The 12,091-nt window shown below is 35.4% G+C and overlaps 1 long non-coding RNA gene across 1 annotated transcript; it reads right to left on the reverse strand.

The window, feature by feature from the left end:
* Positions 1-4,050: 4,050 nt before the first annotated feature.
* Positions 4,051-6,581, reverse strand: LOC141275766 (uncharacterized). Its single transcript, XR_012324055.1, has 3 exons — positions 6,447-6,581; positions 6,023-6,082; positions 4,051-4,272 (listed from the first exon to the last, which is right to left on the reverse strand). It is a non-coding gene; the product is annotated as an uncharacterized lncRNA (long non-coding RNA).
* Between the last annotated feature and the right edge of the window lie 5,510 nt (positions 6,582-12,091).

Consider the following 12,091-nt stretch of genomic DNA (forward strand, 5'->3'; position numbering starts at 1 on the left):
GCAGGATCAGTAGTTGTGGCTTGGGGGCTCTAGAGTGTAGGCTCAGTAGTTCTGGCACATGGCCTTAGTTGCTCCGCGGCATGTGGGATCTTCCCGGACCAGGGCTCGAACCTGTGTCCCCCGCAACAGCAGGCAGATTCTTAACCACTGCGCCACCAGGGAAGCCCCCTCTATACTTTCTACACAAGTGAAACTGGGTGAAAGTTTCTTTAAAATCTCTCAATCTCTGATTTTTCGTTTATAAAATATACACAGTAGTACTTATCCCATAAAGTTTCTTTGTGGATTAAAAGGTATATAAACAGTAAATTTATATACCTAAATGGAAGCTTTGGTTATTTTTTTGTATATCCAATATGTTAAAAGCATGGTGGAAAGATAAGACAAAGACATATCCAAGGCAATTTCTCAATTTGGAAGCATATAATTTAGTAAAGAATCGAAGCATAGATAAGGAAAAACTTAAATTCGAATATAGACACTGAATGATAATAAAAATTTAAATGATTTCAGAAAATATAGTAATTATTTCCTATTTGAGTAATATACAAAATAAGTATTATATTCTCAAATTAGTATTTATAATTAAGGTAGTTATGCATAAATCCTTATTCATTTAGAAATAAATGTCTTTGCCATTTAAAACCATGGAAAATTGACTCTTCAATCTCAGGCAGTAATTCACCACCAAAGAAAAATATACAATTCTGCTTTCAGAAAACCCTAATTAATTGTCAAGCCCAATCAAACCCATCATTAAGTCAATTTTCAGAATTGTTGCTCTGAGTATAATTTTATGGTCATGTCTAAATTTGAAGTAAAATAGATTATTATTGAATAAACTGATTTTTTCCCAGAATGATTTGGATTTGATGCTTGTACTGATTGAATTAATGAGTCCTTTGGCACAGCCAGAATGAATCCAAAGAATAAGCTCAGAAGAAATTATTATTCTTTAATCCTTGTTTTTTCAAAATAGCTAGTCATAACTGCAAAGTTTCCACCACTTCCGTTTTTTTTAAAAGAGTAACAGTCAATTGGATGCTGACTAACCAGAATAAAATGTGGACTGTAGGCTTTAACTTACCTCATCTAATGGGAGAACCCATTGTGTTGTCCTGGGCACCCTGGCAAAGAGGGAGGTGTCATATATTTGTCTGTCACCTAGTGACAGGCTCAACAGTCCTGAAGTTCTTGAATTTCCTAGCAGGGTTAGTTATAGAGGGCCTATCATAGATTTTTAATTCTCTAAGAAAACATTTAAAAGTGGTTTCTAATTGGCCTCATTCAAGGGTAAAAGATTAGCCAGAGGAAGTCTATTTAGACAGAAAGGTGTTAAATTAAACCTAGAAACTTCCTGCAACAATCTGTGTAAAATTCTTCTAAATGGAGTATGGAGTTTAAACCCAACAGACATTATTTTAGATATTCAAGCTCACTCCTGCTCATGAAACTTTTATTTATTATATGTTTTAAATACACAAAGAGTAATAGCAACATTTACTTTTTTTTTCTCTCTCGTCTGTTCAGGACTCTATTTAGTAAATATAATAATACAATGACCGAAATTTTAGGCTTTGTATTACATCATAGTTCTAAATAAATGAACATTCATTCATTATTTGGTTTAACAAAGATTTACATTTTAGTTCTATGCCAAGCACTGAAAATAGAAAGATCTATAAGATATTCTTGTTCCTCTTACTAATATTGGTCAAGTAGAGAAACACACAAACAATATGAACAGAATATAGAGTAGATTAAAAATAAGCCTGTAGGTATAGCAGAGGGAATTCTTCTCAATACTCTGTAATGACCTATATGGGAGAAGAATCTAAAAAAGAGTGGGTATAGGTATATGCATAACTGATTCATTTTTCTGTACAACAGAAACTCAACTATACTCCAATAAAAATTTAAAAAAGAAAAAATAAACCTGTAGGTTCACTCAAGTGGCAGAGCAAAGCATAAATTAAGACAGGGATTGACTGAAGGCAAGAAAACATTGAGGAGTCTTTAGCTCAATAGTCCATGGTAGAGATTACAAAGTCCCAGAAGGCAGTAGCAGTGAATCAGGAGTTACCACCTGAAAGTAACGATAATGGTGATAATCATGACAATAAAAGCCAACACTGAGCGCACACTCTTTGCCAGGTAACATTCTAAGAACTTTATACATAGCACATTTAGCACTCAGAACAACCCCAAGGTGTTCATTCAATTTTTATCTCCATTTTACGAATGCAGAAACTAAGGCACTGAGCAGTCAAGTATCTTCCCCAAGGTCACACCAATAGTAAGTAGAGGCCCTGTCGAGCTGGAATTCAAACTCAAACAAGGACTCTAGAGTCTACTTTTATAACTAGGAAACCATGGGAAATAAAGAATAACATGGGTCCTAGATTTTTCTCTTAGATGGCCACATGGACAGCATGCCAGTATTAAAAGTATAACGAGGAGAAAAAGCATGATGGGAATGGAGGGGAGAGATAATTAAATTTATTTCTGTTCTTGTTAAATTTGGGGGTCTTGTAGGAGATCGAAACAGAGTAAGCTGCTCTTAGAAATAGGAATCTGGGGGTTGAAAATGAGATCGATATTTGGAGGGCATTGAATTGAAGTCATGAACTCACCAAAGAGTGAGTGGAGTCAGAAGAGATCCCAGAATGGAGCTAGGGATAAAATCAATATTATGTAGACAAAGGAAGGTGAGTGTTGGGCTGCACCCCAGTGGCCCCCAAGCCTTGTAGTTGCCCAGCCTGAGAGCAAAGAAAGAGCCTAGAAACAGTGACAGAGGCATCCATGGTTTATTGGACAGGGGATCTTACATGTCTGAAGCAAAAGGTCCTGGAGCAACACCTCACTGTGTAAGGCAGGCAGCAGGCAGGACATAGCATTGCCACTCGGAGGAGAAGCAGGCTACCACTTATGGGGAATTGACCTCAGGTTGCCTCATCAATTACCAGGGAAACCAACAGCTGGGGCTGGGGGCAAACACAAAGGCAGTTACTGATTAAGCCCTATAATTAAGAAGATTGGATAGTCATGTGAGTGATTGGTAGAGCAGGGGATGTACAAAGAGCAAGAGAACAGCCATCTTGAGTGGGCTGACCATACAGTAAGCAGGCAAAGAATTCTAAATCAAAACGGTCAGAGAAGAGATTTCAAACTAGGGGGGAGCGGAGATGGGGAGGGGATTCAAGCAAGTGTAAATATCATGCATAGATCAAGTAAAACAAGGAATGAAAAGTGATGCTTCAATATGGTATTTAAAAAGCCTTAATAAGAGCAATTTCATGGAAAACATGAGGAGAAAGTTCAGATTTTAGTTAGCTAAATCGTAATCCTAAATGTCTGAATAAGTAACTAAATGGTTAAAATGGCACAGGTGACAGGCTAGTTACTTTACGTGGTGATAAAGAGGTTAAAAAAATGGATACAGTAAATTAAATTATCTTTTCAGTGCTCTCCTTCACGTACACAATCCTGCTCATGGATTTCTATTATCATCTTTGCTATTTCTATCAGTATTTTGCACCTGTCCTAAATAAAAATATGTTATGTCATCAAGCACCTATGTCAAATTATAGATAGCAGTTAAACAGTCAGAAGCAATGATGCTATGAAAAACAAAACAAAACAACAATGTGAAATTCATGAAAGGAACTACAAGGATAAAGTTAAGTAAGCCAGTTAGGTAATCATTTAAAAACACTGAATTTATTGAAACCAGGTAATTGATCTCTATATAGGCTCTCAGCCATAAGGAATCACTGAATGTTAGAAATGGGTGAACTTTGAAGAGATAGGGAAATCAAGGCCTTTGGAGCTAAAATAATCTGCCAAAATCACACAGCTTTTACTGGTAGAATACAAATCAGAACATGTCTCTTGATTGTAATGTCAGTGTTTTTTGGCTATACTATACCAAGTTCTCACAAACTTTGTAGTCTAAATCATTTGAACTTGTACCTGAAAACTCATATACCTCAATAAGTCAACTACGTTAAGTATTTATACATAGATTGATAAATAAATTGACACATTTGATTGTGTGTATGACTAAATATTTACTGAATATGCTATAACTCTTTCGTTATTATTCTTGCATCTAGTAGGTAAAACAATCTGTTAATTAATGAAAAGATTAGCTTTCAAAGAGGATGTCTATTTCCAAGGAGTGTACAAAAAGATAAATCCTCATTGCTGATTACCATTAGTTTCTCGACATTTTGGCATGGTGATTATCCTCTATAAAGAGCTGAGGAAAACCTGCAAAAGAAGAATGTTCACAACGACTGGAAGTTTTCCTCCTTAGCAATGCAAATATGTCTACGTATAGGCCTTACATTCCTTCATAATGTATCACCCAAGAGTGCTTCTAAATTCTCTAAACAAAAAAAGTGTACCTCAAATTTAAGGAAACTGGGTTATTTTGTTCTAACATTTGCTTCCAAAGAACGGAAATGAGGGGAAAGAATCCAAAACTTAAAACCTTTAAGTTTTTTAAAAAGTGATATCACTTTACATATATAATGTAGTCCATGATTGTACATGACTATGCTAGTTAGTCCAAAGAAATAAGCATATGTTTTTGTTCTGTGCACTTGTCTGTATGTATTTCAATTAAAAGCTTCCTTTTTAAAATAGGAATAAGCAGAAACTATTGTAATTGCTATTGTAGGGGAGCAAAATTTGCCACGCCAAAATGTGTCCCTTTTGGCATGAGAATTAATTTAGGCTGATTATTTTTAAGAAACGGAAGACTCAGAAAGTCTTTCTTTTTACCTTCCCCTTAACTGCCTCAATGAATTTAGATATAAAGGGCCTGTTCCTGGAATAGAGCTATCACCACCAGAGATATCTGCAAATAATACGGGCTAGGTGTGGTGGGTCAGAGCCCACTCTATATCCCACTGTCTCTGCAGGGCCCAGCAAACATTTGTTTACCCAATATTTGCTTTTCCATCTCCATGTGAACTGCCTTCCTCTCCTCTGAAGTCTCAAACCACTACCCCCAAAATCCTCTTTGGTCTTTAGCTGAAGATAGTATTTAAGGTGAGGGTTTCAGCCATTTTGGTAAGTTACTCAGTTTTCCTGGGTCTCTCCCATGTATACATGTTATTAAACTGTGTTCGATTTTTCTCCTGTTAATCTTCCTCACGTCCGTTTAATTCTTAAACTAGCCAGAAGGACCTACAAGGGTAGAGGAAAATTTCTTCCTCTCTAACATTATGACCAAAGTTTGTATCTGAAGCCTTCTTAATATGTCATGAAGTAAAATTGCAATGTTTTTCATTCATTAAATGCAACATAAATTTTTGAAATTAAAAAAAATTATGGATAAGCATATTAGCAGTTTTATCACTGAAACAAAGGTATTTTATTTAGGTAAAGAAAATGAACTTCTTTTGCTGAGAATATATTCACTGTTGCTCATTAAAATCTCTTAGATTGACAACAAGCTCAGAACAAGTAGACACAAATCACTTTACAGGATTAGGGTAAACAGTTAGTAAAATTAATCGTCAGAAATGACTTGGGAGGGATCTGCAAAATAAGAAAACCTGCATTAAGATCAATTATAAAAATGGCCAAGTAAGTAAAACTTACAAAGGTCAGGGCTCGGGCTCATCACAAATAAGAATCTATATCAGAATTTGGGAGTTAGAATTTCTCAGTGAACCCATAATTTCAAAATGTCAAATTGGAAATTTTTGCTACAAAATAAGCTCCTCTGGAGAAGGGACTATGAATTATAATGTCTTTTTGTTAATTATTATTATTTTTTTTTACTATTACTTTCACTATTTCCATACAGCAAGCACTCAATAAGTGTTCGTTGAATAAGTAGTGAAGTCTCTCCTTGGCATCAACTGTTGCCCTAGAAATGTTTTGGTTTTCCTTTTAGAAATTCTGTTTTTTTCCTGAGGCATTTGTATTCCTGATGTGCTCATTTAAACAAGGCTGAAGGTTACAAGTTACTAGAGAAATGTGCATCTACTTCACGTTGTTATCTTACCTAATGCAGTTTAGGAGAGATATTCCAGGAAGTCTCTTTTCATCCACATGTTTTCATTATCTTTCAAGATAAAAGGAATGAGATTAACCAACAGAAATGAAAAATATCAATGTATACAATGTATATATGTATGACATATGTAAACAACCAACCAAGCCCAATCAGAATGCCACCCAAGCAGGAATGTTCCCTAGAATAAGGTCCTAGACTTTTCCAGATACTTTTCTGGAGTCCTCAGAGTCCTTCTCTCAGTCTTTCTTTCTCTTCTTAAATCCCCACTTCCCGATTTCCAGTGATCTAAGATTTCATACTTCCTATCCACTCACCCCCCCCCCCCAACCCCCAAGTATAACCAGTATTTTCCACTGGGAACTTCTACTATTTAGTAAGTGTTGCCGTTTTAATAGAAAAGAGGTTTACTTACCAAATATATTGTGAATATATCTCCATGTGAAACAAACCATATAAAGTGAATTATCAGCTAAAAATTCTTCTCTGAGGTAATTTGAAACCAAAGTCAGATTTGGCCGAATTGCAGAAGATCCAGTTTTCTTTAACCTAAAAATATGTAGCAGTTGAATTCCACAGAAGGATTTGGCAATGCAGTAATATGTTTCTAACCAGGGCCTAATTTCTTGCTATTACCAGTGGTTTCTGGTCAAAGTATTACAGTCAGCACATTGTAAAGACATTTGGAAGAGTTGCTTACTTAGTGCCAAACTGGAATTGAAATTTCATTCCTGGTAGCCCTTCTGCACATATCTCTAAGGGCATCCTAGTTCTGATACTGTGATAAACACAAAGGAGGAATCAGAGTAGGAAAGCAATCTGTATTCGTGGTTTGTTTTCAATCTGGCTTTCTCTACTTGAGCGGACAAACCAACATACAATCAGAATGAATGCTGCCCAGAGAGGGGAGTGAAATTTAAGATATCATACAGTGCAGCAAACTCAAAAATGTAACATTTGCAAACCATTTTTAAAGCCTATAATTTGTGCTAGGATGATTCAGGGATGGGCCTTTCACACGGCTGAGCCTGGATGTTAGACCAGGATTCAGCCCTTCCCTTCAGTTTCTCAAGGCCTCCAAAGGCTAGTCGGCTGCACAAGGGCTCCATGTATTTCTTTTTTAAAGCACTTAAGGCTTAGGAGCCTATTAGGAGCCCAGCATTGTGCTACACTCTAGGAATGCCAAGATGAGTAAGCCATGGTTCCTGGCCCCTAGACTGCTTGGATTCAAATCTGGGTACGAATACTTGCCCATGATTTGACCTTGAGCAAGTTATTCAATCACTTGAAGCCTCAGTTTCCAGATCTTTAAAACACAAAGAGAAAGAATACCTACTTTTTAGGAGCGGTTGCATGATGGAATGAGAGATGCAGATCAAGTGTTTGGCCCAGCACCTGCCCCATAGTGAGTACCCAGTGTGTGTCATGCATTATTATAGGGGCCAATTCTACACTTGATACACAGTACTATAGTCTTTAATCCCAGAAAATACTATTGCACAAAATGGGCAGCACTGCAGATTTTTTAAATTATTATTTTTAATCATGTCTCTTTAAATATAGAAAACAAAATGTATACAGACTATCTGTGATGACTAAACTCATTTTTCTTTTAACAGCCCATTCTGTTAAAGCTATCCTAATGATCATACTCTGCTCATCGCTGAATTGGTTGTACAGTGAATCTAAATCTGTGGGTTATAATTTTGAAAGTCACAGCTCAAATAAAACTGCTTTTATTGATCTTTTTTAAAAGAAAGCAGCATCATATAATTTTAATTTTCTGCAATAGCCTTAGTAACCTAGAGTTTAACAATGTCACATGACATCTTTTAAAACTTAAAGATCTATTGATTTGTTCACTTGCTCTTTTACTATAAGAAAACAAAGACTAACTGCTAGTAAATTTCAGCTGAAGACGCTGAAAGAAACACTGGCTAAAACATGCAGATATTATCAATTCTTTCTACATTTTCTAAATATGTGATGTTAAGTTGTCATACCCTCATCATTTGGCCATATTTAAAAATAACTTATCTTTATTACAGAACATTACATATTTTTGGAGGGATAAAACCTAGAGGTGTAAGTGTTAAAGGAAATTTGAAAAGTTATGAAATGATGTGGAATCTTGGTATCTAAATGGAACAGTAGCATCTTTGATTCTAGTATCTTTACTTCATTACACCCAACAACACTCTTTTTTTTTTAACTTCTACAAGAAAGAAACAACTGTAGCCCAGCATGAGATTACGCAATGGGGCCCAAAATGTATGACTTGGTTTGGAAACTTTTGTTTACTCCCTTTAGCTGAGTACCACCACGTGCATCTAAACAGGTTTTAAATGAAAATGACCTGTTTTAACATACTGATCAATCATTTTAGCATCCAAAACAATTCATGGTTGGTACCATGAATACACATTTGTGATGATAATACTTTTTCTTAAATGTTTTATTAAACTTTTTATTTAACAATATTTATAAAATACTTTAGTAAAGTGTGTTTAATTTTTTATTAAATGTTATTCCCTTGTGAGCTTAAATGGCCAAACTTATTAAAGAATTAAATGAGATTTCTATGTAGATCTATAGTTCTTAATCTAGATGATTCAACTGATAATTTAATATCTAAAACAGAATATAAAAAGTATGCATGAGCTATGTATATAAAACACATAAACAAATTATACAACACAAAAGCAAAGAGCATAGTAATCACCCAACACTGAATACAGCATTAGATAACACTTTATAAATCTGTAGCATCAAAGTCTGCGTATAGTTAGAGATTTGAGGAATTCTATAATTCAGAGAATGGTGAGTTGGCATTGATTCTATAGGACCAAAGAAACATAAATCTGCCCCTGATAATGATTTGCCTAAAAAATTGGGGCCTAGGAAACCATCCCATTTCCTTATCTCTTTTGCACAAGATCATGGGTTTTTGTAGAAATGGATCTCATTAAGTGTCTAGAAAATTCACGAAATTTTAAAAAACTTTCTTTTACAATTTCATCAGAGAATAAACACTTTTAAGAAGGAGGTTTGCAGATTTCATTTTAAGCATTCTGCTAGAAGAAAGAAAGACTAAAGTCAACTCCACCCTGAATATTTGTACTAACATTCTTCAGGGACTGGCCAAAATCAACATCATGTTCCTGGATTGGTGGACTTGTTTTGTGACCCATCAATTGCCCTTGCATCTGGGTTGGCTGCTAATCTAGCTAGTTATTCTCAGAAAAGAATGAACTTATGATTTCTGACATAACTTTTATTTTGATTCAGAAACTATGAAAAAAAAGTGTGATGTAATTAGATCTCTTTGCAACAGTTACTTTTGTTACACAAAACATATTTTTAGCACATTAGATAAATGTTATTGGGTCGACAGCAATAATCACAACATATACAAAGAATATCCATTTCCTGTATGTAACAAGCAATCATCAGAAGAAGCCATGTTGTGTTTATCATGAGACTCAAACAATTTTCATCCTCATGGCATCATTTATATTTTCCCAGGTTAATTTTGTACTGATGCAATTTTGTTTACTGTTTATGTTCACTTCCCAAGAGTATCCTTTAAACCTTTGCATTGTTCCAGATAGGCAATGCCTGTAACATATCTAAATGAAAGATCTAAATCAGAAAATGGAATTTTTCTGAGTTTTTAGATGCATCTTTAATTTTTCACTATCTTGATTCTTTTGTCTCCGCTCTATTTCAGACCATGTTGACATATCTCCAAAACAACATTTCAAAAAAATTTTGTGTAATTAAAAAAAAAAATGGTGGTTTACGTGCCTACTTAAAAATTTAGTTGAGTAAACTTTCTTCTTAACCGATTTAATTTCCAAACGAACATATCTAATAGTGAATATCTCTTTGAGAATTCATAGGATGTTTCCAACATTCAACATTTTTGAAAAATTGTGATGAAAATAATTATATTGCCATCAAATACAAACACAATACTAAAGTTTCAACTAGTTTTCAAAACTAAAGTTTCACAATAATAAATTTCACAATACTGAAATTCAATACAATACTAAGTTCTAAAATAAGGTTTCAATTTTAATATAACTCACAGTGATACCAAATAAGACAGCCTCTATGGGTTTCAATACTTCAGAGAAAGGCAGACTCGTTGTGAAGACAGAATAACATGATTCTTTTTTTCTGATTAAAACAACATGAAGAAATTACACAATCTGTATTTGTTAGTATGACTAATACATATAGCAATAGAGAGAAATCAGCTTCTTGCTCTTTATGCAGATTTGGTTTGTATAATGTATCAGTTAAGGTGCTTCCGGCTCTAAGTAATACAAAATTAACAGAGGCCTAAAGCTTCGCTACTAAAAGTGAAACCCTGGACCAGCAGGATCAGTCTCGCCTGGGAGCATGCAGACTTACTGAACTATAATCTTAAATTTAACAAGATTCCCAAGTGAATCAGATGCACATTATAATTTGAGAATCACTGGCTTAATCAACACAATATTTCATTATTTCACAGAACTGGAAGGTAGGTTCCAGCTTCCCAGGCAGCATCTCTCTAATTTTCTTAGCTTCTCACTCATGTTCCCAAGAAGGCTGCCACAGCTCTGGACATCATGTCTTCACATGACCTTGTTGAAACACAGGAAGGGTGGTGTCTCTTTTTGACAGGGAGGAATATCTTTCACAAAAGCCCCCAAGACAAACCTCTTGGGTGTTTTTGGCCCCTGCCTGGTGATTCCATTAACAGGAGGGATGGAACTGTCAAGATTGGCTAAGACTTATCAACATTCACTCTGGGGCTAAAGCAGGGTTAGCTTTCCTGGGCTCATGATCACACTGGGGCTCTTCCACTGAGAAAGGAGTGGGCGGGGAAAGCAGGGTGACAAATGGGCATCCACAGTGAGCACCAAAACTATTTTGCTTCTTCTGGTTCTTTATCCAAGAGAGACACACCATGAGATTTACAAATGATACCACAGGAATCCATTTCTATGATAATGATAGTAATTTGAATGTCAAATAAAAATCTTTTCTTAAGACTTATAATAATGCATTGTCTCTTTGATTTTTCTATAAAAACAATGTGATACACAGGTGTGAATGTACAGAAGTGGGTTTTTTTGCACTGTTATGCCTGTTACACATTGGTACTTATAGACTGAACAAATAAGACTAAATATTCTCTCAAATTTAATTTGAAGACAGGACACAATGAGAAACACAGCAGGGCATTTATGTTGAGTAAGTTCCATTTTCAAAGCATTTTAAAGGTCCTAAAACAAACAGTTTGACATAGCTCATTTTTTAAAAATTTTTAAAATTTTTTATTTTTGAATATCTTTACCGGAGTGTAATTGCTTTACATTGTTGTGTTAGTTTCTGCTGTATAACAAAGTGAATCAGCTATACATATACATATATCCCCATATCCCCTCCCTCTTGCATCTCCCTCCCACCCTCCCTATCACAGTCCTTTAGGTGATCACAAAGCACCGAGGAGCTGATCTCCCTGTGCTATGTGGCTGCTTCCCACTAGCTATCTATTCTACATTTGGTAGTGTATATATGTCAATGCCACTCTCTCACTTCATCCCAGCTTGCCCTTCCTCCTCCCCGTGTCCTCAAGTCCATTCTCTACATCTGCGTCTTTATCCCTGTCCTGCCCCTAGTTTCTACAGAACTTTTTTTTTTTTTTAGATTCCATACATATGTGTAGGCATACAGTATTTGTTTTTCTCTTTCTGACTTACTTCACTCTGTATGACAGACTCTAGGTCCATCCACCTCATTACCAATAACTCAATTTCATTTCGTTTATGGCTGAGTAATATTCCACTGTATACATGTGCCACATCTTCTTTATCCATTCATCTGTTGATGGACACTTAGGTTGCTTCCATGTCCTGGCTATTGTAAATAGAGCTGCAATGAAAATTGTGGTACATGACTCTTTTTGAATTATGGTTGTCTCAGGGCATATGCCCAGTAGTGCCCAGTAGTGGGATTGCTGGGTCATATGGTAGTTCTATTTTTAGTCTTTTAAGGAACCTCCAT

Source organism: Tursiops truncatus, chromosome 11 (assembly GCF_011762595.2).
Source record: "Tursiops truncatus isolate mTurTru1 chromosome 11, mTurTru1.mat.Y, whole genome shotgun sequence".
NCBI classification, from domain to species: domain Eukaryota; kingdom Metazoa; phylum Chordata; class Mammalia; order Artiodactyla; family Delphinidae; genus Tursiops; species Tursiops truncatus.